Source organism: Odocoileus virginianus, chromosome 30 (assembly GCF_023699985.2).
Source record: "Odocoileus virginianus isolate 20LAN1187 ecotype Illinois chromosome 30, Ovbor_1.2, whole genome shotgun sequence".
NCBI lineage: Eukaryota > Metazoa > Chordata > Mammalia > Artiodactyla > Cervidae > Odocoileus > Odocoileus virginianus.
This window is the reverse complement of record NC_069703.1, coordinates 24,706,408-24,731,719: the sequence shown is the minus strand read 5'-3', so window position 1 is coordinate 24,731,719 and position 25,312 is coordinate 24,706,408. Positions and strand designations below refer to the sequence as shown.

At 38.3% G+C, this 25,312-nt stretch overlaps 1 pseudogene; it reads left to right on the top strand.

Annotated features, from left to right (window-relative positions):
* Positions 1-23,383, top strand: part of LOC110148666 (small ribosomal subunit protein uS9-like) — a 123,372-nt pseudogene extending 99,989 nt beyond the window's left edge.
* Positions 23,384-25,312: the final 1,929 nt, after the last annotated feature.

Below are 25,312 nucleotides of genomic sequence, written 5' to 3'. Positions count from 1 at the left end.
TTAGCGGCTGTTCTGCCTCTCTCTTTACTCTTGAAGCCTCTCTATGTGGTGTTGCTCCCTGGTGTTAGTTTCACCTTCCCTTTTGGTGTCATTGAAACTAGTCAACGCTTTTATAAAAGGCTCCTTCATCAAGAAACTATTCTTCAGTTGGCCCATTTGAGTGGACTATTTACCTGTGGAACACTGACTGATATAATAACTTGGCTGATACAGTGACTTGAGTTATGATGAATATTTTCTTTTTAATTATTATCATTCACCATGAGGAAGTCATATTAAAAATTCAAAGACTTGAGATGTGTATCATTTCTTCAAGGAAGGCAGGTAACAGGGCCTTGAGGACGAGGGGAAGGTAAACGCAAATAATTTTGTTGTTAATTTATTCAGAAATGAAATCTCTTTACAGTTGTTTTGCTTCATGTACATCATTTCCTTCCTGTTTGTATTTTTCATTTACCCCTCTTTGATTTCACCTTCAAATCCTGACTTGGTAGTTTTCTTCACACTGAGTCTGACTCATGTACAGGGTACACACATACACAAGACATGTAGTTAAATATCAAAATAAAAAACTTTTATTCATATAAAAATAAATAAGTATAGCACATACATAATAATATAACTTGAAAAAAATAAAAATGAGTACAGAATTGCAAAACATAAAGACAACAAAGAAAGAATATTTTATGACTATTGTCTTGAAAAAAAGATGTGATTAAAAAAATTACCCAGAAAAACATTTTTTAAAAGATACGTGCAATATGTTATAAATGCATTCTGGCCTGATTTTGTGCTTGGTCCATAGCATAGAATATCTTAAATTGCTAAAGATTTTATTAATGCTGGTTATTTAAGACTCTTCAGTTTGAAGATCATCCTTTTAGAAATTTTGTCTTTGAAATGAGGTCAAGGTGTAGGTTGTATCTGTAGTTATTGAAATTCCAGGCAGCATTTTGCAGTAGGTAGGATTCAATCCTTTATGATTTGACTAAATTTTAACTTGGGTAAGTTTGAACTGTTTGCTGGATTTGTAGTTTCAGTCAAGAGGAACTAAAGAGCCTGACAGTTTAAAGAGAATTTTGTCAACTTTAGTATTAAAAGAGCACAGTAACTTTCATTTTTCATATTGTACTGGCTTGGAAATGTCCTTTTGTTCCATTTTAAATTTAATTTAATTTTGATCTTTTGAATTTTGAAAAAAAAATAAGGATGTCAAATACTTTACGTATTAGCCAATGAATAGAAAAATCTTGTAAGAGAATTTTGTGTAAGGCATAGCACCCTATAATCACCCCATAAAAATAAGAAATATTTACAAATGCCAGGTTTTCAGTGGTGCAATAAATATGGCAGTGACTTAAATAAGTTATTCAGTACAACTGCTAGAGAAATAGACATGTAAGGAGCTTAACAGCTTTGTTATTCAACTCTGAATATGAATATGAGCTTTACAAAATTATTGAAAAAGGGAACCAACAAAACTGCAGTGGCTTTCAACTGAGGTCAGTTGTAAATCACTCAGATTCTTGGTTTAGACTCAAGAATCAGAGCAAAGCTTTACTGCTTCTCAAAGAGTTTTCAATGAATTTATTTATAAGGCATGTTTCATAGACTTTAATATTACAAATCTGTAGAAATGACAGCTGTTTCTTCTCTCCAGACTGAGAGGGAAAAGGTAATGTAAAAAGAGGAATGCAATTTTCACATTAGGAAGAGAAATTTACCTTGAGATTTGTCCAGAAAAGAATATCTGTGGATAATGACACTAACAAGTTTCTAAATATAACTTTTGTGCTATAAAAACTAACACATTGAAAAGATTAAATGAAAACCAAGTTAATGATGATGTCATTAAGTAGTTCATACTAAGGAACCATGTCAGTAGGTAAAACAAGGCTACATTAATGACTTGGTACAGAAATAAAATCAATTCGTAGGATATAAACTTGCTTTAACACCTTGAGAATTTAGACTTAGTCTTTTTATAATTTGTTTTACACCCTTGGAAGGTAAGGGTTTATGGCTCTGAGGTCATACCTTTACAAAGAAGTAAGTTTCCTTATGATATCTGACTTGTGGATTATTAAAGGCTTGCTTGTTTTAATTTTTCAGGACATTTGAAATAATTCATGTTACTTTGTTTTTCTATCCATATCAAACACTCTAACGATGTCAAAAATGTGAGGAAAAGACAAATTATGTTCTAGTTTTGAAAAACTGTGTTAAAGAAAGTGCTCCATTTTATTAGTGAATTAGAGAAATTATAAGCATAAAGCAGATTAATCCATCATTAAACCATCAATAGAATTAGGGAAGGGAATCAATAAAGCTTGAGACTGAACAAATATAAACTCCAGATACGTGAAGAACAAAGAGTTTGGATCCAGCATAAACACATAAGGAGCATGTTACTTAAACTGTTGAATCCTCTCTGTATACGTGTGTGTTGATAAACTGCAATGAATCTACCAACAGAAAATGCAAACACAAAAAGCACAATGCATTCTTTAAAAGTTCAAGAAAATAAAGTTAATTTATAACATTTGGTGCTTCTCAGTTTATTATCACCTTTATCTAAATCTTTCTTCCATGTCATTACAGTTTATGTTTCTACAATGGGACTCCTAGGAAGGTTCCATTATAAAGAATCCCAAATTGACCAAATGTCTCATTGAGAGGTCTCGTGGTAGGAGAGCAAACAAGAAGAGAAGGGAAGGGCTTACACAAATATATATGTTTGAAATACCCTCAATGTGATCATCACTTTTTAATTAAAACAAATTAACACACCATACTTCCTGCCAATGCAAGGGATGTAAGAGATGCAGGTTCGATTTCTGGGTTGGGAAGATCCCTGAGAGGAGGGCCTGGCTACCCACTCCAGTATTCTTGCCTGAAGAATCCCATGGACAGAGGAACCTGGTGGGCTACAGTCCAAAGGGTTGCAAAGAGTCAGATATGACTGAAGCAATTTAGCATGCATGCATGCAATGTGTCTTACTTTTGTAAACCAGTACTCACCATACAATTTTTGTGTTTGAACAAATTTTGATTTTTAAACAGAGCTCACATTTATAAAAAGAGAGTCTACTGCGTGGATCACTAATTGGAGAATAACAAGGAAAACAAAGTCATGGGTGGTTTTACCTTTTCTCACTATATATTTGCCATTCTAACACAGATGCCAATGAAAATAAAAGACAAAGCCACTATACCTTTTAACTAGATACACAGGAGTTATTGTCTTGTCGCTACAACTTCATTTAATTTCATTGGCCTAGTTTTAAGTACTCAAAACCTCTCAAAATTCAAAGTCTTACTACTGCCTTCCTTTGTTAGGAAGAGTCTCACCCTTTAACACCATTGTCTTCTTTTTAATAGTGTTCAGTCCCTTCAGGTCAGGTTGGGAAGTGTTTTGTCATGACCACAGTTTTCCCAAGATCTTTCCAAAGTAGCAATGAAATAGAATTTTATGGAAAAAACACTGTTTCAGATATATTTTGTTTTATATTTAGTACAATTCAAAGTCATTTCTCCTCATATAAATCAGAAAAATTATTTAAAAAATATCTTATGGGGTAGGCTTCAATTCAATAAGCATTTATGGGATCCTTTCTTTCTGTTGGGCTTCCCTGGTAGCTCAGCTGGTGAACAATCTGCCTGCAATACAATAGATCCTGGTTCAATTCCTGGGTTGGGGAGATCCCAGGGAGAAGGGCATGGCAACCCACTCCAGAATTCTTGCCTGGAGAATCCCCATGGACAGATAAGCCTGAAGGGCTATAGTCCATGGGGTTGCAAAGAGTTGGACACCTATGAACAAAGCTAGGGGATGTGATGGAATTCCAGTTGAGCCATTTCAGATCCTAAAAGATGATGCTGTGAAAGGGCTGCAGTCAACATGCCAGCAAATTTGGAAAACTCAGCAGTGACCACAGGACTGGAAAAGAGTCAATTTTCATTCCAATCACAAAGAAAGGTAATGCCAAAGAATGCCCAAACTACCGTACAATTGCACTCATCTCACACACTAGCAAAGTAAAGCTCAAAATTCTCCAAGCCAGGCTTCAACAGTACACAAACTGTGAAACTCCAAATGTTCAAGCTGGATTTAGAAGAGGCAGAAGAACCGGAGATCAAATTGCCAACATCCGTTCAATCATCGAAAAAGTGAGAGAGTTCCAGAAAATTATCTACTTCTGCCTTATCTACTTATGCCAAAGACTTTGACTGTGTGGATCACGACAAACTGTGGAAAATTCTTAAAGCGATAGGAATACCAGACCACCTGACTTGCATCATGAGAAATCTGTATGCAGGTCAAGAAGCAACAGTTAGAACTGGACATGAAACAACAGACAGGTTCCAAATAAGGAAAGGAGTATGTCAGACTGTATATTGTCACCGTGCTTATTTAACTTTTATGCAAAGTACACCATGAGATGTACTCATGGTGGCATGCACAAGCTGGCATCAAGATTGCTGGGAGAAATATCAATAACCTCAGATATGCAGATGACACTAGCCTTATGGCAGAAAATGAAGAACTAAAGAGTCTCTTGAAAGTGAAAGAGGAGAGTGAAAAGGTTGGCTTAAAACTCAGCATTCAGAAAACTAAGATCATGGCATCTGGTCCCATCACTTCATGGTAAGTAGATGGGGAAACAGTGGAAACAGTGACAGACTTTATTTTGGGGGGCTCTAAAATCACTGCAGATGGTGATTTTTCTGCAGCTGAGAAATTAAAAGACGCTTGCTTCTGGAAGGAAAGTTATGACCAACCTAGACAGTATATTAAAAAGCAGAGACATTGCTTTTCCCACAAAGGTCTGTCTAGTCAAGACAGACTATGGTTTTTCCAGTAGTCAGGTATTGATGTGAGAGTTGGACTATAAAGAAAGCTGAGCCCCGAAGAATTGATGCTTTTGAACTGTGGTGTTGGAGAAGACTCTTGAGAGTCCCTTGGACTGCAAGGAGATCCAACCAGTCCATCCTAAGGGAAATCAGTCCTGAATATTCATTGGAAGGACTGATGCTGAAGCTGAAACTCCAATACATTGGCCACCTGATGCAAAGAACTGACTCATTGGAAAAGACCCTGATGCTGGGAAAGATTGAAGGCAGGAGAAGGCAATGATAGAGGATGCGATGGTTGGATGGTGTCACCAACTCAATGGACATGAGTTTGAGCAGACTCTGGGAGCTCGTGATGGACAGAGAAGCCTGGCGTGTTGCAGTCCCTGGGGTAGCAAACAGTTGGATGCACTGAGTGACTGAACTGAACTGAACTGAACTGAATGAAGCTACTGATATGATTTCATGCTAAATTCTCAGAGAGATGCCTAGATTAATAGGATTAATCTTACTGATCTAGAACAGCTTATAGTCCAGAAAAAGAGGCAGAAACACACACTAACTCAACTTAAAAATGGTGTAATAATGGAAAGAAAAGTTGATCAGGAACATTATGAAAGTGGGTTTTGAAAGTTATCTTGGTTTAAGATCATTATGTTGGTATTTGACACATATTAAATTGGTCTTGGGTTTTTTGTTACTTCTTGTCAATGATTAAGGCCATATTTACCAGGAATCCTTAGAAGTTCTGTGGTTTTTCCGTCACCATTCCTATTCCTTCTTACTACAGTTTAAACACATCTGACTATCTCAGTGACTTAATTAACCAGATGCATTGTTTGGTTTCTGAAAACTGCTTATTCAAAATGAAGAGGTTGAGTGAGCACATTAGAATACATCTACAGGATGGCTGGCTGGGATAAGTAATCATGATTCAACTGTTTTTTCAAGTGCAGAGTTTAACCTTTATATGGTCTGAAGTGAATAACAATGGATCTAATTTCAAAACTATACAAAACTCATTGGAATGTTGACTTAATCACGCTTCTGATACTTGGCCCCATCTTGCAAAGGTGAGGTTGACAAAACAAGAATTCTGAGGTGTCCTTGGGGTATAATAGCAGTATTGGTTTTTAGAGGAGAGTAAAAGTTCAGGCAAGTAGCACTTGAAACTTATCTGTGATGGTGTTTCTTTTATAATCCATTTTTAATTGAAAAATTTTGAAATTTGTGTGCTAAAATGATAAATGAAAGGAAAGGGCTTGAACTGAAATGTCCTCATTTCATCCACTTATCCTCAATAAGATCTTTTCTACTTCAGAAGAGTAACCTTCCCTACCTATAATGCCAACTCAAAGCAACTATTTGGGAAGTCAATCTGCTGCTCCATGATTGACTTACAAGTAATTACCCTAAGAATGGCAGCAACTCAACCATGGTTATAATACACTGGAACCTTGATCCTTCAAATGTGTGGTTGATCAGCAGCCTCAGCGCCACCTGGGAACTTTCCAGAAATGCATCTTTTAGATCCCAGTCCAGGCATCTTTAATCAGAATCTTCATTTTACCAAGATCCCCAGGTAGTTGGTATGCACATTAAACTTTGAGAAGCACTACAATAGATTTTTGACCTAAAAGGAAAATAAAAAAGAAAAAATATACTTAAAAAATTACACATCCTGCAGAAACTTAGTGTTGGCATTGAGGATAAACAGCACCATGAATGATTAAGGATCCATAGAGCTTTTTGCATCTGTGTTGTTTTGCCTTGATATTTAAACATGGTGATTTGATCAACAATCACTTCCATAAGAAAAAGAAGCACAATTTCTCTTTCCTCCAGAGTTTTTTGTGGTTCTAAGTCACTGTTTTTGATGGACCAGGGGCCTGCAGTTTGTCTCTGAGACAGAGACAAAAAAGAATAGCTTGCTGCTGACACAAACAAGAGAGCACAGCTCAATAATTCAGCTGCCATCTGCCAACTGATCCTCCTTTTAAACTCAATCCTGGAGATTCCACAGACCCCGACTCTGTCTCACCTGGCCCCTGGTGGACATTCAAAGGACTGGGATGAAAGTTGCTGATGGGGCAGCCAGGATGGTGGCCCAGCAATTGTTGGCAGCTCCTTTCTGCTCACCATTAAGAGCTCTTCCAATCCATCAAGGGTTCCTTTTGAACTTGAACTCACAGACAAATCCCATGCCAGAGTAGTTAATATCTCCAGGTCTCAGTACTCTACAATGCTTTGAGCAATAAGGTTAACTTGTGAGCTCATTCACTATTATTTGAGAGCAATTAAAGTTATACACAGATGTGAGTAAGAGAAGAAGAAAGAACCTTCTTCACTGTCTCCACTTCCCAAACCCTCATAAGCTTCAGGGAAAGAAAATAAGATGCGAGGTCCACTTGAAGATACCCAGGGGAACTCAGCCAATGTACCAGATGTTAGGATGATATTTATTAAAGGCAGGGTCTAAACATATGAGTTCAGGTCTTCTATCTTCTATTGCACTCAGCTTACTAGTGAATATAGCCATGTGTCTTTGTGTGTGATCAGATAGGATGTTATTAACAAGCTTATGTTTTGACAATTGCCATGACCATTCATAGAGCCTGGAGTCCATGGGTACCTACATAAACTGCCTCTCACGAGGACTCTTCAATCTATCAAAGTAAAGATATGGGCTGGTTATAAGCAAGAGATCCCCTGTACATAGATAGTATGTAAATTAGTCTCTTTATTGAAAGTGTTTAGTAAAGGTGTGTGAAAGTTTTGAAGCTGGGATTCCAAAGTTGTTCCCTCTGAGACGTGGGGCTAATATTTGATTTATCTGGATTTCATTTCATTCTTCTTAAAATGATGGATTGCAAATTAGTATTCCACTGAACACTGTTCTAGGAAATTGTTTTAATACAAAGAAAAGATGGGAAGGTTTACCATATGTAAAACTTTCCGTGTTCAGCTGAGTGGGGAGTACATAGGATTCAACACAGGTAAATGGTCTTCCTTCCTTCAAAACATTCCAACATCTATTATGTGTCAGTGTGGAAGGTGAATATCAAAGGGGAGACACAGCTTGCTGGATCTCCCCAGATCCTTGACCTGTGTTCCCTCTCACTGTGATGTATCTAGCCACATCTCCTGGACCAAGCTAGGGGTTGGTCATGTGGATGATCTCCAAGATTTGTGCCTGGGCTGATATTTCTTGATTCTGTGATCATGGAGGCAACTCATGTTCCTCCTTCATTTCTACCTTGATAGAACTGTCCTAAAGAGTTTCCATCGTGGGGAAGTCATTTATATTCTGAGGCACTGCACTTTTTACTTTGCATGCCTTCCTAATTGTATATTTAGGTAAAAACAACTAGCTCACAGCTTTAAGCCAATCTCAAATGTAGAATAGACTTAAATATAAATTAACCTATTGGAAGTAAGCTGTTTTATTTTTAAGTGTGATTCACTCTAAAGTTAAACTTATATAAAATTTATACCAATGGCTTGAAATGAAACCATTTACTTGAAAGACAGAGGAAAAAAAAATATATATATATATCTCCATCTGTTTATCAGGTAGGCAGTTTCAAATGTTTCTGGGGATCTAGCTTCTAAGAGCTCAAAAAAAGTGAAAGTGAAAGTCACTCAGTCGTGTCCAACTCTTTGCAAACCCAAGGACTGGAGCCTGCCAGGCCCTTCTGTCCATGGAATTCTCCAGGCAAGAAATCTGGAGTGGGTAGCTGTTCCCTTCTCTGGGGGATCTTCCCAAATCAGGGATTGAACCCAGGTCTCTGGCATTTCAGGCGGATTCTTTACCATCTGAGTCACCAGGGAAGCCCTCTAAGAGCTCAGACTTGAATCATTTTTCTCTAAATAAATAATATAGTTGTGACAGCCATATGGAAAACATTTTATTGGGAAGATATTAAAATTAGAAAATTGTATGCCTAAGGTGTTTGTATTAAAGCTTGGTAATTGAATGGTAATACACCTTGAAAAAATGCCAGTTCAGTATATAATGTGTCCTGCTTAAATGACTCATTATAGTATAATATTTGAAATTTTGAAGAATTCTAGGATCAAAGGAATTTCAGGTGAAAAGACAGCAGATTAAAGTTCTAATGTCTTATGGCTTCTAAAAGCTGTGCTAGAATTAGAAAGAAATAATAGATTTCCAATTTGGTTTTAACAGAAAACGATGCAAACATACATCATTTTCACTGTCAGTTTCAGAGGGCTCTCTCAAGCTGAAAATTATTGGCTTTTTTTTTTTCTCCTTTTCAAAACTATCAGTAAACTTTTTTATTTTTTAAAATGACTCATTCAGTTCACATCCACTTGAGGGGGAAATTGGTAAGTTATTTAACTTCAAAATAAGCTACATCCCAGCCTTCATTAGGGTGGTTCCTGGAATCAGTCTAATTTTGAGTCCTCATTCCTGGCTAAAGCTTATTATTACTAGAAGAATATGTGCTGACAGGCAGAGACAAAAAGGTTATGGAGAAGGTCACTTTTAAACAGAAATATGATTTATATACTATAAAGCACTCCATTATTATTAGACAGGAATGGAAGTGCAGGGAAAGAATATGGGACTTGAAAAGTCTTTTATTTCTGAAAGTTCAGACAGATTTTAGGGGGAAATTGTGCCATGAAATTCTGTTTCACCAAGAATGAGGCTGCATGGTGGGCAGTGCAGACAAAACGGAGAGACAGATCTACAAACCAAAGTAATCGTATTATGTTTTAGGTTAGACTAGCTAAAACACTTGATTTTGTCTTGGTAGGGAGAAATTGTATTTATGCACATAAACATGAAAGTGAAAGCTGCTCAGTTGTGTCCAACTCTTTGCAACCCCATGGACTATACAGTCCATGGAATTCTCCAGGCCAGAATACTGGAGGAGTTAGCTGCTCCCTTCAACAGGGGGTCTTTCCAACCCAGGGGTCGAGCCCAGGTTTCCTGCATTGCATGCAGATTCTTTACCAGCAAATATGCGGCTGAACATGGTGTTTTAGGCAGCTCAGAGACACTACCTTTTCAGTGCTCAGAGTTTTGTTTGTTTTCCTATTGTTTTATTTTTTCTATTTGGGGGTGGGGAGGACAGGATGGAAGAAAAGGGGAGGGGAGAGAGAGGAAACCTTATTATATCTTTGAGCCAACATTAGAATATGATAGATTTTCAAGAGTCAAAACCTGCTTTAGACATATATACTAAATGCTGAAAAACAAAAGAAGGCTAATAAATTTAAATGACATCACAAACCACAAAACAGGCCCTGTTACTTTACTGAAGTTAAAGACATCTTACTGGCACAGGGAAGATGGTTTTCTTGCCTGGAGCAGAGTCCCAGGTTCTTCAGTTTATCCATCTGCAACCGGTTGACTATGTTTCACATTGGTGATGAATTATACTCCGTTTCCTCAGTCTAATCCTTTTCATTTATTTATGTTTTATGGAGGAAACATAAAAGCCTTCTTAGAAAAATCCAACTGTTTTTGATAAACCTTGTCATGTGCAAATAATGGAGCCTTGTCAGGGCCAAGCTTTCCTGGAAATTTATACCTTCTAATAATAATTAAAAGGGAAAAAAAAGAAAATCAGGAACAAATAAGAAGTATATTGAATTGGATTCAAAGCATGTTTGTGGCTTTGAATCAGTGGCAATAAAGCATTTTCTATCAAAAAATGTTTAAACATGGCAGTGGAACTAAAATCCATGTTCAGTTTGAATTTGGGATTTTTCAAATAGTGAAACCATGACTTCAGTTTTGAAGCCTAAGGAAGAAAGAAAACATTTAGTTCTCAGTGAAGCATTAGATGAATAGTCTGGATCTGGAACAATGAGAAAGAACTGGGCAGTAGGATAAAGCTTGATGAAGGACCTTAAAATAGGCTGCTAAAAACAGTCCTCAGCAAGAGGTTTTTATTTCTAAAGAAGTAAAATTTATAGAAACAAAGACAAGCATTTTAGCTATGGTCATGCATATGTGGGTTTTGAGTGTCTATGTATTTTTTTCTAAGGTTTGAAAAATATGTTAATATTTTTCTAATCAGTAGCAATGATTAGTAAAGTCTACAAATTGAATATTCTAGGGAAAAAATGGCCAATTGTGTGTTGATTTCTGTCTTTGACTTCCTTGTATATTTCTGTTAAATAAATTGAAACTCTTTAGTTAATTATGGGTTCTATTTAATAGATTTCCTTTACTTTGAAATTTGAAGGTAATATTTTACTCCTATCTCTCCCCCACCCCCAGACCCTCTAGAGCTTCTATTTATGGTAGAAGTTCTCAACAATGTATTTATTAGAATTTTCTAGGAGCCTCTAAAAATATTGATGCTTGGCTTACCTCAAACCAGCTGAAGTCAAGACTTCGGGGTCTTGGTCATCTCTGTTTTTAAAAGTTCTTCAGGTGATTCTAATGCACAGTGAGGTTTGAGCCCCACTGCTCTACGGGGTTATATCAGAATCCTATTGGAGGGAAATATCATTGTAGGACAAAGAGCCTTATGCTCAGTTAAATGGCAGAATTCTTCCCACTTTCCATCCTTGCAGGGTGAGGAGGCAGGATAGGTATTGAGAATTCACAGAGTTATGAGTTCAAATCCAGGTTCTGCTTTTTACTTAAAATGTGATCTTGATCTTGCCTATAAAAGAGATTGATTGGTAACATTTATGGAGGGCTGTGGGGAGATTAAATAAGACAACTTAAGAATGCCAAGGATGCTGGAGAAGAAGCCAGACTGCATGCATACTGTAAACGGATTTGTCAGGAGAGCACCTGATCCATGCAGTTGATGAAAGATGTCACCTGCTTTCTTAGTTGAAATGGCCTTTGGGTGCAAATACACCAGTAAAAGCAGAAACTGCTCTGTGGCCAAAGGGAAATATTATCACTTAATTATTAAAATAAATAAATAGATCACCTCTAAGACCTACACATGGTACATTATAAGAGATTGGAAGCTTCATAGCCACCTAGCCTTTCCATCGACTTGGAAGATGCTCCAATGCAGAAATCAAGAAGACCACAAAGGTCAACATCGTTAAGCGCCTCCCCCCACCTGGATCTTCTTAAAGGGTTCCTGAAGAGAGATTCTGTATTCACAGCTCTCACTGGGACCCTTTAGCCTCTCTGGTGGCTGGCGTATTCTATGCTGCATTGCCCACGTCAAACAGCTTGCAGAGGGCTGCCATCTACAGCTCTTCCACAAATGTTACTTCCCCTCCATTCACACCACATCATGTTCCCCTTCATTATCTCATTTTTGTGTTTGGTGTTTCTAGCACTCAAAATCTTCTTGGCATTCTTTTTACTACTTGACCTAATACACTTTCCATGTGGCTGATTGCTCAGTACAGTTTCATTGATTGTATTCATTCTCTAAGACTGCCATACAAAATATGGCAGACTTAGTGGCATAAATAACAGAAATTGATTTGCTCACAGTTCTGGAGGCCAGATGTCTGAGACCAAGGTAGTGGCAGGATTCGCTCCTGAGGGCTGCAAGGGAAAGCTCTGTCCCAGACCTCTCTCCTTGGCTTATAGACGCTATCTCCTTCCTGTGTCCCTTCACACTATTGTCCCTCTATGTGAGTCTGCATCCAGATTTCCTCTTCTTTTCCTAAGGACACCACTCAGATTGGAATAGGGCCCACCCTAACAAACACATTTTAATGTAGTCACTTTTGTAAAAAGTCAGTCTCCAAATATAATTACATTCTGTGGAAATGGAAGTTAGGACATTCAACACATGAGTTTTGAGTGGAATGGCAGGGAGAACACACATAATTCAGCCGCAACATCAGCTACATCATGGATGGAGGGAATACATGTTTGATGGAGAGAGAATTTATTCATGTATGCTAAGTTGTATCCGACTCTTCGCAACCCTCTGGACTGTAGCCTGCCAGGCTCCTTTGCCCATGGGGTTGTCCAGGCAAGAATACTGGAGTGGGTTCCCATGCCTTCCTTCAGGGTATTTTCCCAACCCAGGGATCGAACCTGAGTCTCTTCAGCCTCCTGAATTAGCAAGCGGGTTCTTTAGCACTAGCGCCACCAGGAAGCCCCTTGAGATGTATGCATATGTTCAGAATTTCTGGAAGTATCTCTATGAGATAAGCATATTCAGTAACCCTGAATTTTACACATAGATTTCTTAAAATGTAATTCTTATTTATTTATTTTTCCTGGAATAATAAAGACAAGATTAAAAGAGCAAACAAATCTGTGGATTGTTTTCCTCTTTGCTCAAATACTTTCCAACTAGGTCCTTCGGCAGCTATACACATTTTAAGACAATCATAATGCTTTTGATATTTTTAATCTTAGACATCTCCTTCCTAATCTCTTTTGGTGCAAGTGAGTTCACATTTTTGTTGGTGTTATTGTTCAGTTGCTCAGTCATGTCTGACTCTTGGTGAGCCCATGGACTAGAGACACATGTTCGATCTTTGAGTTCCAAAGACTACAGTGTGCCAGGCCTCCCTGTCCTTCACCATCTCCCGGAGTTTGCTCAAACTCATATCCATTGAGTCAATAATGCCATCTAACCATCTCATCCTCTGTCATCCTCTTCTCCTGTCTTCAATCTTTCCCAGCATCAGCGTTTTTTCCAATGAAAAGACCTGGCCTGAAAAAAAAAAAAAATTGACTCCCAATGTGAGTTCTGTAGGTCCCTGTCTTGGGTGAAGGGTAAGACTGTGGGTGACAGGCATTCAGAGGCGGCTAAACTAGGATGACATTAAGTCTGCATTCATTTGAGGAGTATCACACAAACCAGCAGGACACTGATTAGGAGCCAGATCAAGAGTGAAAATGCTAGACAATTCCTTTAATTTCCAAAGTGCCTGAGGAAATCAGTGGATTGTTCTGCTTCGTGGTAAAGGCAGGCAATCTAGTCACTGATGCTTCCACCAGCTGTGGATAGTGAGGCCAAATAAATGAAAATAATTATGCCCTGAAAAATACCTTTTCTTTAGAACCAGAACTACCACTGAAGACTGGCTTCATGGAATATTCCCTGGTTTAATAGTGAATTTTTATGTGTGAATCATTGGGACTAATAAGCATATTATAAATAAGAAATATTTTTATGTTTCAAAGATTAAAAAAATAGCAGAATTATAAAACTTCTCAAAGGTTTCCCTAACAGTATTTGGAGTATTCAACCAGGATGGACTGTATACAATTTTTATGATGTGCGTGTATGTCATTTTTGTATACAAGCACACTTGCTGCTGCTGCTGCTAAGTCGCTTCAGTCGTGTCCGACTCTGTGCGACCCCATAGACGGCAGCCCACCAGGCTCCCCCGTCCCTGGGATTCTCCAGGCAAGAACACTGGAATGGGTTGCCATTTCCTTCTCCAATGCGTGAAAGTGAAAAGTGAAAGTGAAGTTGCTCAGTCTGTCCGACTCTTCGCAACCCCATGGACCGCAGCCTACCAGGTCCCTCCGTCCATGGGATTTTCCAGGCAAGAACACTGGAGTGGGTTGCCATCGCCTTCTCCAAAGGCACACTTAGCATGACCTAAATAGTTTCTATGTACCAAAAATAAATAAATAACTAAAACAGTCTATTATCCATGTAGCTCATTGCCTTACCTTCCAGCTTTTGTCTTATTTTCTAATTTTTCTCATGTAATTATTATCGACTTGTGAAATTTATAACAATGGCACCTATATTGGAATTTTTAGTAACAAAGTAATATTAAATATTGGTGCCATCAAAACTAAATTTTACTAGTGATCCATCAAAATTATCTTCAAATATGTTAGCCATAATCATTTCAAACTAATTTTAAATCTTAATTATAGCTTTCATTTAGCCATATGCCTCACTCTGGATATGGAGAAACAGCAGCTGATTAGTGGCATTCCAAAAGTTATAATAAGTGAAGAACATGTTTTAAAATAATGATGACAATGTCTTGGATATAAATCATTCTGAAGTTTCTGAGTTTAAGTTGGATTTAGCAAGGATTGTTGGAGGAAGAAGAGGGAGAAAAAGTAGCCACTGTTCCTAAAATTTATTTGAGAGGACAAATATTTAAATCTTACTCCATCTTCTGAAAATTTGAAACTCAATTTTTTTCCATCTATGACATCCCACTTTGCTAAAAAATGCCATAAGTCAAAAACATATTCCATTATCCATTTTTTTGTCTTTAAATATAAAGCAGCATTTGTCTACCCCTATTGACTCACATATATTTCCACATGTACCATGGTATACACCCACTCTTTAGTCTCTAATTGGTTTTGAAATCGAACTTTTTCTCTCTTCGTTCATATTTGCTAAAGTGTAATTCACACGAGTAAATTGGAAAACATAGCTCAGTAACTTCCAGTGAAAAAGGAGACCCTAGCTGGGAATAAGGGCCCATACTTTATATAAGAGGGGTTTGATAAATGTATATTTTTGCTATTCATTTGGGGAAAAATTCAAGAGGCATTCTGAGATTTGGAGAAACTTATTTGCCTTTCAGATATCTTAACACTTAAAAATAAGCAGCCTTTAAACTTGGGTTTGTGTAGCAAGCAAGTGCCTCCACATGAGAGAATTTCCAACCAGGTAAAGTTCTCACCTGGCAATTTAGAAATTTAGGTTCTGAACAGCTAAATAATCAAATAGATCTGCAAACCTCTCAGTGAACCCTGGCCAACTCTTAGATGAGTTTTCAGCAAACCTGGGCTGAGTTTGGAGAAATCCAAAGCAATTTTATGGTTGCAGATGGAAACCAGGCCCAACTCAGCAGTTTAAATGAACCTGAAACTCCAGGGCCATCTCAAGGGTTCTGAACCCAAGCAAACCAAAACAAAGTAATGATTCCCAGGGAACACTGCAAGCCCTCAGTGCATTGTCTTGGCAAAAGCTGGACACGGATTTATTCTATATTATTCAAAAGTGGTAAACGAGAAAATTAAGAAAGATTTCCTAAATGGATTATCTGGAAGGTCTGTGTGATTCAGAGGCAAAACCAAGAAATTTTCAGGCATTGCTCCCCTCACACAAAGTTTTCAGAAAATAATTGAGAATTTTTAACTACTATGACAACTATGTAAAGACATCAACTATTAGACGTAGGGCCAGAATGGCTTTCCCTAAAGTGAATCATTCTGGCTATAGTCCTTGACATCTGGATTCAAACCTCATTCAGGTGTTCTGGTTGACCACTGGGCTCCACATGATGTCGGGTCAGTGCCTTGCATGCTTGGTGTAGCTGAACATCTTTCTTATTTTGAGAACACCTGGAATCCAGGCAACTAGAAAAAGAATTTTTTGACTTTTTCCTTAGGGCTTTCATAAATAACTATGTCAATAGTTCACAAGAAAAGGCTGTGTGTGTGTGTGTGTGTGTGTGTGTATCTGTTTTTCAGTCATGTCTTCTGGAGGATCTAGGAAATATAATTATGAAAAAATAACTTTTATTATTGAATCAGCTTTTAAGTCCTATGTATACATGTGTACTTAGTTGCTTCAGTCATACTCTCTGTGACTCTTTGGACTGTAGCCCACCAGGTTCCTCTGTCCATGGGATTCTCAAGGCAAGAATACTGGAGTGGGTTTCCGTGACCTCCTCCAGGGGATCTTCCCAACCCAGGTATCAAACCTGTGTCTCCTGCATCTCCTGCATCACAGGCAGATTCTTTATCACTGAGCCACCAGGGAAGGCCCTTTAATGTCCTAACGAAGTCCATGAATTTTTCACTTGATTGACTCTTGGTTTCAAAAGTATCAAAAGTGTACAGATCAAAGTATCCCAAATTGTATATAGAAGGAAGAGAAGAAAAATTACAGTGACAAGTGTATATTGTAAACTAGATATGCTCATGTGATATCTATTTCTTAGAAATTATGTAAGAATTAAATAAGAAAAATTTCAGTTCCCATTATACGGAGGAAACTTGATAATTGTTAACTCTTATATCCTCCATAATTATCATCACCACCATAATCATCATCATTGCTACCATTATTTCTCTCTCATCAGGGCCCATTGCCAGGAATACCAATGCCCTCACTTGCCTTTGGCCAAATAGAGACACAGGAGGAATGTGTTTTCTCTGTTTTTATGTCCCAGTTTTCATTCTTGGTCCCATTTCTTGAAGTGCTACTGCAGTCTATCCACTGGGAGTCCATAATTATTCTCACGTTCTTACCAACTCTTTTGATTGAAATTCTCCTAAATAATCTCTGTCAATCTTCCCTTTAGAGAAAATGACTGTGTGTGTGCACGCTTGGTCACTCAACCATGTCTGACTCTTTGCAACCCTCTGAACTGTAGCCCACCAGGCTCCTCTCTCCATAGGATTCTCCACACAAGAATACTGGAGTGGGTTGCCATTCCCTCCTCCAGGGATCTTCCAGAGCTGGGGATCAAACTCAAATCTCTGTTGTCTCCTGCATTGGCAGACAGGTTCTTTACCACTAGCACCACTTGGGAATCCCCAGAGAAAAGGACTACTCACTTTTAAATGTTCTGTGAAACATGATATAAGCAAGTTGTTTAATATAATAAGTGAAATTAGAATCTCTGAGATTGGAACTTTTAAAAACATTTTTAAAGCCTTTCCCCTATCTCCCCAACTTTGTGATTCTAAAATGTAGACAGAGTTGAAAACTATAACTTCACACAAATTAACATAACTCTACATATGCTATAGATATCCAGAGATTCCTAATAATCAAATATTCACACATTGATTAAAAGATTGTTTTATCACAGTATATTTTCCTGCAATAAATTTTCCAATAGGGAGAGAAGAATGATATTTAACAGGAATCATACATTTTCAAGTTAAGTTCCTATAGGCAATATTTAACAATCTGGTTTACTCTGAGACCTCTCAAGTTGTCACCCAAGCAAGGAACTGACTCTGGATTGCCAGTGGTCCATAGATCATGGTTTGTGAGCCATTCACCTAGGAGTTTGAGTTTTATAGTTATGAAAAGTAAACTGAAGAGCAATTTTTTTTTCTCATTACCCAAATTTCTAAAAGAGATATCTGTAAGAAACTTTATTCAGTAAGCATTTACTTAATTTTCCAATAGTCAAGACACTAAGGACTGGTGTTAGAGATACAGAAAGGAATAGGTATCAATTCATTTTCTTATGTTCTCAGTAGAGAGAAAAAGTATAGACCATCAAGTTCACATATAGATATCCCACTCTTTTTCAAACCACAGTCTCTGACTTAGCAATCAGAAAAATAAGTTCTTGAGAAGCAAAATATATTTGAAGGAAGAGTATTTTCGCATCTTTCTCTCCTGGTCTACTTTTAAGACGTGAAGAAATATGATTATATTTATGGAGTTCAAATGATAGGGAAAAATATAACCATCCTATTTGCTGTTGTTGTTGTTCAGTCACTAAGTTGTGTCTGACTCTGCAACACATGGCCTGCAGCACACCAGGCTTCCTTGTCCTTCACTGTTTCCTGGGATTTGCTTAGATTCATGTCCATTGAGTTGGTGATGCTGCCCTCTTCTCCTTTTGCCTTCAATTTTTCCCAGTATCAAAGTCTTTTCCAATGAGTTTTCTCTTCATATCATGTGGCCAAAGTATTGGCGCTTCAGCTTCAGCATTAGCCCTTCCAATGAATATTCAGGGTTGATTTCCTTTAGGATTGACTGGTTTGATCTCCTTGCAGTCCAAGGGACTCTCAAGAGTCTTCCCCAGTAACAGAGTTCGAAAGCATCAATTCTTTAGCACTCAGCCTTCCTAACGATTCAACTCTCACCTCCATACATGACTACTGGAAAACATCATTGCTTTGATTACATGAATCTTTGTCAGCAAAGTGATGTCTCTGATTTTTAATAACACTGTCTAGGTTTGCCATAACTTTTCTTCCAAGGATCAAGCATCTTTTAATTTCATGCCTGCAGTCACAATCACAAAACCAATAGTGATTTTGAAGCCAAGTAAAATCATCCTATATCACTTCCCAAATCATTCTAGGTCAAGTCAGTTCATAAGATGTTATTTGCCCTTTTGTTTGTTTGTTGGTTTGCCTTTTGTAAGCGTGTTTTATTGAGTACTTATGAAGGGCCAAGGATTGCCCTAGCCCTTTCATTCATTATCTCATTTAATTCTCCTACAACACTATAAGGTAGGTATGATTATTACTTAACATTTACAGACAGGGAAACTGAAGCCAGAAGAGGATTGACATGCTTGCAAGTAGCCCATCGAATATCTGAAACTCAGCAATCCTGCTCCAGGGTGTATGTTGTTAAGTGTTACCCTACAGCTTTTGTGCACATTTTCACGTTAACTATTCTAAGCGTCGTCAGTAGAGAAAGTTGGTTAACTTTGTTCAAGCCTGTATTTGACCAATTTATTTTATTGTGTTTGCTGTTGAGACAAATCTACTGACTCCCTGGAGGGTAGTGTCCCATAAAACAGAGGGTGGGGATTACTGACATAATGCATGACACTTGGTTTTCTGTTCTTTCATGTCTTCATCCCTGCTGATCCCCTGTATATACGCTAGTGGTTTTAGACTGAAGATTCAAAAACACAAGAGGACTCATGGCAATGCGCTTAGGATTTCTGAGTTTTAAGGACGCTGTCATCAGTACCTGGGAGGGCCATGTGGTAGTGAAATGAATTGCACAACATGTGCTCACATCTCAAGCAGACAGCAGTCTGCTTGCTCCTGTTGGCTTTCTGAGCTCAGGGTCTATGTAACATCCACCCACCTTGATGCCTTCTTTTTATATACCAGCTGCTGTGTTAGTGCTTATGAGTGTAAAATAAAGTAGCTGCAGCATGACCAAAAGTGTGACCAAAACTGCCTCCACAACCCCTTCTGTAGAAATGCTAAATTGGTTGGATGCAGGTCCATTGTACCCAGTCAGCAAGCAAAGTAGCTAAGGAAATTTGCAGGGAGAACCACTCCTGAGTGGTGATTCCATACACACTTAAGAGCTAGTTCAACCTTGACTCCAATCTGAATGCGACCAACAGATGAGATCTGTCTCTGAAATCTACATCTGACATGATTCTCACGCATGTCCTCTTCTCCTTTTACCACAATCACTATCATAGGAACAACCCTCATCATTGCTTGCCTATTTATCCTCAACAGCTCTGTGTTTCTGACACTCCATTGTGCATAGAAACCTTTGGAAGAATGTGTTTAAAAATGCATCTGTAGACCATTTTTAGTTCTGTTTATTGGATCAAGAAGAGACTCAGTAATCTAAGCAATCTATATTTCTTTGATTAGTCATTCCCGTGTAAGTTTTGTACAGGTTGCTCTCACTTTGAGAACCTGTTACAGGCTATTATCTAAAATGCAGTGTTAACACAACTTGATTTTTCTCCACAAAGAATGTCTCCCTTTCTGCAACAGAAAATAGGTATGAAATTGGAATGAATATGAGGAGGGATTTTTAGACTCAGAAGACAAAGTAGGAAGGTCAAAGGGAATTTGTGGATCTACTGTAGATACCAGATTTTTTGTGAGGGGAGGGGAAATCTGGGGAAGTGACTGTATAAACACAAACAAATAATTGGATTTGAAAGATTAGGCTAATGGTGGTGTGGCGCTCCCTGTTTCAGTATGAAGTTAGATGGAGTCACCATAACTTGGACAGAAACCACCAATCTTTTCAGCTTCTTTACTTAAAATTGTACATTAAGCAATGTGATCCCTGCAGCAGGGAGCAGAGAAAACATCAGATTTAAAGAAGCCGCTTCTCTAAAAGAGAAAGTCACTTTTCAACAACTTCAGTGACAGAAGCAGTGGCAGCAGAAAACAGATTATCTCATCCCCCCCCCGCCCCCCTTGGCCTGTAGTCCCTTGTTTAGAATCATGATTATTCTCTTTGGACTGATTTATATCACTCTTCCTCCCTTGTGGCTGAGCTGGTAAAGAATCCACTTGCATTGCAGGAGACCTGGGTTCAATCCCTAGGTTGGCAAGATCCCCTGGAGAAGAGAAAGGCTATCCACTTTAGTATTCTGGCTTGGAGAACTCTATGGACTCTATAGTCCGTGGGGTCACAAAAAGCCAAACACTACTGAGTGACTTTCACTTTCACTTGTATCATTCTTAGACTATTGGTGGAAGTAGGTCTGGAGAAAGGGCTTGGAGTCCCTTCTTATCTGAGAGATGGAGGCTTAAGTAATTAAATTTCAATGTTAAAAAGAGTCATAGCATTATTCATGCTCCAAGCAATAAAGCAAACTATGTGCCTGAACACAGTATTTCCCTACTTAAAAACAATTTGTCTCCACTGCTTAGTCCACATGGCTCTGATGCCGCAATATGGCATGAAAGGTTCTTCACAAATAGTCCCAGCTTCACCTGCTTCACTCTTAAGCTCTTGCAATTTGGTCATATTGGAGTATTTTCTGGCTTTTAAATTGCTGAGTGTTTTGATTTCCACGTTTCTTTTCTCTCATTCCTCCCTTTTTTACCTATAAATTAAAACTATTTATTCTTTAAGACAAATATTAAATGGAGCTTTCCTTTTGGATAAATAGCCAAATGAATAAATTTTCAGATGAGAAAAATATTCAGAACAATGCAATTTTCTCCTAAAACCAAAAAGTTAATCAGTGCTGTGAATATGGTTGGGAGTCTAGTTCCTGACCCTAAGCCCTTATGCCAGAGGCATCCTCATTCAGACTCTCAATTATGCCACTCTGGTCCAATTTTTCATAACAATGTTTACCTGAACCTCAAGTGACCTGCCCAACTCATGTTTCACCTGATACACTGTGCATCGCCACTGTAACTTAGAGATACCTGTACACTACAGCTCCCATCACCTTTCCCAGACCTTAGACAACCCTGGCTCTAACTGTGATAAACTGCCAGTTAGAATAGTTAGAGCTAGTTAGGTCCCTGGTCACTTTACTATCAAGCTATATAAATATATGGAAAAGAGACTAGCCAATTAAAGTGTTCCAAATTTAAGACCTTTCTAATCCTTAGTTACTGCCCTTACTTTGGGACATGAGAGTCCAAAATGATGCTCTATTCCTAAGGCAGAGGGAAAAGAGCCCACTTTAGGACTAAAGAGCACAGAAGAGGTGGAAGGGAGTGTACATAAGATGAACTTCACCCAAGGTTCACTGTGCTTCCTGAGCTACAGTTTCAATTTTAGAAAAGACATCTGGTAAAGTAAATTTTGTAAGGGGAGAAGAAATATAAATTTACCTTGAAGGGTGCCTGGAGAGAAAGGAATCTGATTTTAGAATTTAGAATATGAACATTCTAGCTTGCTGGATTGTCACTTTATTTATGCTCATGCTTAACTCAACTGTAGCTTCTGGGTATTTTTTATGTCATTAAACACCAATGGTATAACCAGGAGAATAGAAAGTGAGATGTTGCTTTGTTTACTTTTGCTGCCATTCAGCATTTCATCTCATAGCCCACAGGAGACTTCCGGCTATATTCACAATGATGGTGACAGAAGTTTAAATAAATGCAGCAGGATCCCACTGGTTCACAGCGCAGTAAATCTGAATGCATGGATGGAAAGTCTCTTGAAAGCTTCTTTTTCATAGATGTGAAACCATTAATATTTTATTTTTCCTTAGTTTTGTGGTGGGAACAAATTTAGGGAGCAAAAATTACAAGCCAAGATGCAAAGAATCTTGCACTAGAACTTGAGCTAAGTTCTTGTCATTTTTTTAATCCATCCAATTGGAAAGCACAGATTCTTAAAAACAGAAAAATACTAAATCTTCTCTGAAAAAACCCGTTGTAAGTTAGAGCCATAAGGAGCCTTGTTGATTGAGTTTAACTTGTTGATTTGTAAGTGAGTCACTTGACCTAGGTATCCTTTTCAAGGTCACACAGCTAGTTGGTGGCATCAGTAGGTCTGGAACCCCAGTCTCCTAACTCATTGCTGGGTGATTTTTATACAATGCTTCCTGCTCACCAACCCCCCCTCTTCCCCTCCTCCCAAAAAAAAACCTAATCAGATGAATTCTTTCCTGGGAGACATAGGACACAATTGATGAGCAAGTGCACAAGTGCAGGATAGAACGCGTGCAAGCACAAGATGTGTACATGTAACACTTTTCTGGTTATAGCACTGTGAGATGAGGAGCTCTTGTCTACACCCCCAGCCCCATGATCCAAGGGCCCTCTGTAGTTGGTGAAGATCTTCAGATGCAAGCAAGAAGACAGCCGTAGCTATGGTGCACTGCAAATGAAGCAATGCCCTCATCAAGGTGAACAATTCCTCTGGAGATCAAGCCATGAACACTGCATTATAAGCTACTGAAGCTTTTCTGCTTCTGGGCAAGGAGCGATTTTCTAGGGTGGACATCTGAGTCTGAGTGAAGGGAGGTGATCACATGGTCCAGATTTATACCATCTGCCAGTCCATCTCCAAACCCTTCATAGCCTGTTAGCAGAAACATGTAGATGAGGCTTTGAAGATTCACCCAGTATGAGCAGCAGATTCTGCTGATAGCTGATCCTCAGCACTGTGAATCCAAAATGTTTGTAGGTCCTGGTACCTGTGCTCACTTTCAGAAATCCAACAAATGAACTCATCATGAGGCTCTAGCATCATCTTTATAATAAACAATGGCTGTGGGATTTGAAGTTTAAAAAAAAAAATAGTTCAAAGAGTATCATTTTCACAGTAAGGTATATGTCCTGGATGGTCTATTTAAGGAAGTTCACTTTATCCAGCTTAATGAAGCCTATATCCTTTATGTAACGAAGAAACAGAGTCTACACATACTGAAGCTGTATTTCTGGATTAGACATACCAGTCTGAGCAGATGTGGCATGAGCAAGAACCCTGGTTGAATCTTCTCTGATGGTTTCCATAAAACCACTGGTGACCCTTATTGCTTTCTCAGATGCAATAAGGTGCAACACAAAGAAGCAAGTACAAGTGGAATCCTCAAAGTTTATATTGTGTCTGGGAGAACTTGATTTGGTCTCACAAACTGGTTCTGCAGGAACATATACAGTCTTTCTTAGACAAACTGAGACTGGGATGTTGAAGTCAGGACCAGGTGCATCAGGAGCTGATACTGGATACTGAAGCAAGGTCAAGGTTTAAGGATCTCTGGACTTTAGTAAGAAGGGGTGAAGAAGGTGGGTATACCTGGAGACTAAAGGGAAGTTACTGAGTTATAAAACAAGACCATAAATTGTCAGCATAAAGCCAGGCTGAATGGAGACATACAGAAAAAGAAGCAATGAGATGGAAATCTAATGAAAGAGAAAGTTTCAAGTGTAGATTAAAAACCACAGGGATAAAAAAACAGCTGCAACACTTTTGTATCTAGTTCCTCCCACCTTAGGTATATGTGGAGAAGCACTTCCTCCACACTGTCAGATTGACATCACTGCTAAGAGATCCTTTCTGCTTCAGTTCTGATGGAATCAAATTCCCATTCACCCTCACTTCCCACACCATGTGGATTTCTCTCTTCATGATTATTTAGCCTATTGGTCAAGAGACATGGCTGGAACCAGAGTTTCCATTATTATCTAATTTAAAAGAACTACTATAAAAGAAAGTTGACTCCACATTCTTAGCTTTATCAATAAATTCATATGAAGCTAGATTATTTTTATCTTCTTTATGATCTACTTTTCTCCTATAAGAGGAACTTTGAAGTAATTTAAATGTCCTATTTTTAAGTTCTTTTTGTAGCCCCATTCAATGACATAGTTCTCCTCTGTACTTTCTCAAGAAACATCATGAATTCATAGTTTAAAACCTTACACATAATGAAATGAAGTGAAGTGAAGTGAAGTGAAAGTCACACAGCTGTGTCTGACTCTTTGCAACCCCATGGATGGTCCATGGACTTTTCCAGACCATAGTACTTGAGTGGTAGCTGTTCCCTTCTCCAGGAGATCTTCTCAACCCAGGCATCAAACCCAGGTCTCCTGCATTGCAGGCGGATTCTTCACCAGCTGAGCCACCAGGGAAGCTGTACATATAATGAGATCATATCATTTTAAGCTCATGGCTTCCATAAACAAATCATCAATCTAACTTGTGTGAAACTCACCCTTTATTCCATGGAATATTGTACATCTTGAGACCTTCCTCCAATGCCACCTAATTTGAGTGTTTTTAAACACAGTGGTGGGTGGTTTCTGATTGAATGTCGTTTCTATCTACTGTACCCTAACTTCTCTGCTTTTGGGTTCCTGCTTGTATATTCAACTATGTAACCTTAGAGACAACCATTTTCACCTAACATCATACGAATACTGAAATACAGTAAGTGGTGCTAATGAACCCAGTGTTTTAGGGCTGATTAACAGGAGGGCCCCTTATTCCTTGACTAAAGAATAGGGCCATCTTGGGAGAGTATACTATGGGTCATAAGGAGGACAGGGCAAAGGAGCATGACTGCAGAAGTCTCAAACTTTATTATAAGAAAAGTGATTCAAAATCCTGTTGTTTGGTGGTCAGAGCAATCATATTCTCAAGAAAGACCTGAA